Source organism: Rhyacophila brunnea, unplaced genomic scaffold (genome assembly GCF_057557595.1).
Source record: "Rhyacophila brunnea isolate RB1 unplaced genomic scaffold, BYU_Rbru_1.0 scaffold_136, whole genome shotgun sequence".
Lineage (NCBI taxonomy): Eukaryota > Metazoa > Arthropoda > Insecta > Trichoptera > Rhyacophilidae > Rhyacophila > Rhyacophila brunnea.
Window position 1 is genome coordinate 161,567 of NW_028232792.1, and position 3,727 is coordinate 165,293.

The window sequence follows — 3,727 nt, forward strand, 5'->3', positions numbered from 1 at the left end:
AGATCTACTGATATTTTTGGCAATATACTGAATCTACTGATATTTTCTGAAATCTACTGATATTTCTTCATTTCACAAAATTCCCACCAGCGGGAAAAAAACTAGCCATTTTTGAAAACTTGGGAATCTGCGGCCCGCGGCGAAATTTTTTCTCCTAAAAAAACGAGCCGACCATGAAAATCTGGGAACCTGCGGCCCGCGATGAAATATTTTTCCTAAAACAGAAATCTACTGATATTTTGTCGAATCTACTGAATTTTTTTTACACATTCTACTGAAATTTCAAATTTTGACTTGGCAACACTGCGTTGACGATTCCGACATCAGACAGGACGGTGGCGGTCAACAATACCTATGCGTTCCATTCGATTCGTATAGGTACAAACGTTGTTGCAAAATGTCGTTTGACAGCTCCTCTTCTGAAGACGAAGCATCGCTTTTGTGGAGCTTACTGGCGTCTCAAACAAAACGAAAGCACTGGGTGCATCCGATAAATACGAAGCGAGAAGAAGGAGAAATTCATGTTCTTTTTCCGCAATTGCTTCAAGATGAAAAGCGATTTTTTATTTACTTTCGCATGTCAATTCAAAGCTTTGATGATTTATATAGGTAATCTAATTAAATTTGATACAGAAAAAGAAGATACCAATTGGAGAAAAGCTATATTTCTGCAAAAGAAAGACTAGCAGTTTTTTTAAGGTAGGTACGTTTCCTTATAAAAATATTTTGCTTGCACACAATTGTTTGAATTCTACTGTCTATGGAAACTGTGCGCCAACTGAATCTGTCATTAGGTACGCGTTTGTGCTATTTCGATTTTGTAAAGTAACATAATATTTTAGTATATGCTACGTGTATTTTTATTGATAAACGTATCAATCTATATTATGTATCGTTTCTCACATCACGAAATATTGTAGATACTTTTGACTGACAGCTTAACCTCACTATTGATCCACATCCACGTGTCATCTATCTGTCAACTTTTGTCATTGTTGTATTGCATATTCTTGCTAATGATATAAGTATTTATAATATGTATAGGTACACGCATAAATTTAAGTTATTCTGGAACCTTATGTTTAACATTTTGACAGAAGTGTTAGGTAGGTACTTGTTATTTTCGCTAGGTACCAAACTGTTTTGTTTAACTTTTCAGTACTGAGTGTTCGAAACCGCTGGGCGAACATTCAAACAACTTTCGCCGCAAACTTGAGGAAGGTGAAGGCCTCTCAAAGGAGCGGATCTTGCCTTGAAGAAATATACACGCCTACGAGGCACTTATGGGATGAGTGTCAGTTTTTGGTATCAACATGCGCAGTTAGGGCAAGCCAGAGCAATTTGCCTGTGGTGATGGAGACAGAGACGTTTGTAGAGGTGAGTAATTTCTTCTTTTTCTTCGGCCATGTCCACCCATTAGCTAGAGCATATGGATACCGAACGGTGTCCATATGCTTTAATACATAATATTATAGATGGTGTTAGTTAGTTTTTTTTAAATTCATTAAGGCTATACCTCACTTGAGGCATGGTCTAAAAAGATCGTGGCTAGGCGATGCGCGGATTGCGGATGCAAATGACGCATGCCGAACGAAATATAATTTGTCATATAAATCCAACATGTGTCCATTTAATGTTCGGTTTATTGTTCTATAGTAACAATAATAATATATTCATTGACATGTTTTCTTTTTAAAGTAAATGGGTAACGTTTTTAGTCATCTTTACACGATTTAAGAATTAATAAGTACCTCCGTCGCCATTACGAAACAAATTGACGTGTTCGCAGCTCGACGTTCGGTCTCCGAGTGCCAGCGAGTCCAAAATTTTGTCGCGCCTATAGTTGAAAATTATTTGCCGTTTCACTAAAGTTACGCCTAAAGTCCTATCTAGACCAAACCATATTACATAAAAAAATATCCTATCTATAAATATCTAAAATTATTTAAGGTTTAATGCCATAATTTTAGATATTTTATAGATAAACAAATATTTTTTGACTAATATATACTATGGCTTGAATGTTTATTTGAGTTTTAAAAACAATAAACACTAACTACACATTGTAGTCTTGGTTCAATGCAAACGTTTGACTGACAAAGCTCAGTGTACACTATTTATGTCGGATCTAGGAACAGCCTACCTTCCCTCTGCGCCACTCTTGATAATATTTAGCAGCCTTCCAGGACACCGGAATTCAGTTGACTTGAAGACTAGGCAAGTTGAGTTGAAATGCTCTTTTGGCTTACGCAGCACGTGGCTGAGCCATATCCAACATCGCATCTTCACTTCAGTGTGATGAGTGGCTGTTCTAGGAGATGAATACTCAAATTCTTAAGATTGTTTTATTAATTTTTACAGGTACTTACTACTGCCTCACAGTAGACAGAGGAATCTGCAGAAGCATCTATAGAGGTCGTCTGTAGTATGCCGCGGCCTTCAACTAAAAGAACAAGGACCCGTACTACACCCGACGTGGGTGAAATGTGTGCCTCAGCGTTGGCAAATCTCCTCAAGTGTCAAGGAAGATATGCGAAACGTTCCAGTTCATCCCATCGATGGATATCGCGACAATAGGGATTTGTGTAATGGTTACAAAACACTTAACCGAGCGAATTATAAATAAATAGAGCATTATAAATATTAAGCCATTGTGAAAATATAGACTTAAAAGCAAATAAGTAATAACTCGAGTACCTATTCACATTTTATTGATTTGATGTAGTGAATATTACAGAATAAATAATTTAAGGCGTACACAACATAAATTAATATACCTAATTGTGAAGGACAATGTCAGTAAATCTAAATATAATTTACGTATGTATTTAATAAAACATGGTAATTATATTAACGATTGATGTAAATATAATTTTCTGGCATGCTTAAAAATTGTGTAAAAATTAATGTATAAATATTACCCTATTATAAAAATATGACCAAATAGATAAATGCTTACTCATATTATGTCTTGTCTAATAACTTGTATTATTTTTTAATACCTACCCTGACCCTAAGTGTATGTCCCGAATGGCAGTGTTGAGCGTTTTGCGCAACTCAAACGTGTAACCGTGTGTGAAAATGTTCGTAGACAATGTCTGTTTTTGGTTATACATTTATACGGTTATGCGTTTGAGTTGCGCACACCGCTCAACGCTGCGCCGAACGCTGGCACTGAGGCGAGGCCTCACACTAAAACTCAAAGTACACTTCCAGATTGTCATGCTGATTGTCTCTGATTATAAAATGTCATTTTGAATCGGACAGTGGTCATGGATAAAATAGAAACTCACTCACGGCTCAATGATGAATTGGTGACAGTTGGGTACCGTCAAATGGGGTTATTCCGCCTGGTTTTTCTACAGTGTGTCATTAATTTGTATTTTCTGAATTTTTTTATACCTACCTACTACGTGTCCATTGAAATGTGGTTTTTATGGTTATACATATATACTCCACTGTTTTTAGATTAACTAACGTTAAGTTATGTATTAGGTATGTTTAAAAGGTTCAAAGTCACTAACTGACAATTGAAAATGAGGTAGGTAGTTAAAAACATGTGTAGTTAATAATAGCAAAGAAACAATCACAAAACTACCAGGCTTTGGGACTATCACAAATAAATTGTAACCTCACCGGGTTCGAACCCGGAGGGGCCCAGGTGAAATTTATATTTTGAACACATCTCAAGACTACAGCTAAGTATTTATTAATGGACGAAAAACCA

At 36.1% G+C, this 3,727-nt stretch overlaps 1 long non-coding RNA gene across 1 annotated transcript; it reads left to right on the forward strand.

The window, feature by feature from the left end:
- Positions 1 to 302: 302 nt before the first annotated feature.
- On the forward strand, positions 303 to 2,977 carry LOC147076007 (uncharacterized). The gene is made up of 3 exons (XR_015069914.1): positions 303 to 699; positions 1,160 to 1,377; positions 2,362 to 2,977. It is a non-coding gene; the product is annotated as an uncharacterized LOC147076007 (long non-coding RNA).
- Positions 2,978 to 3,727: the final 750 nt, after the last annotated feature.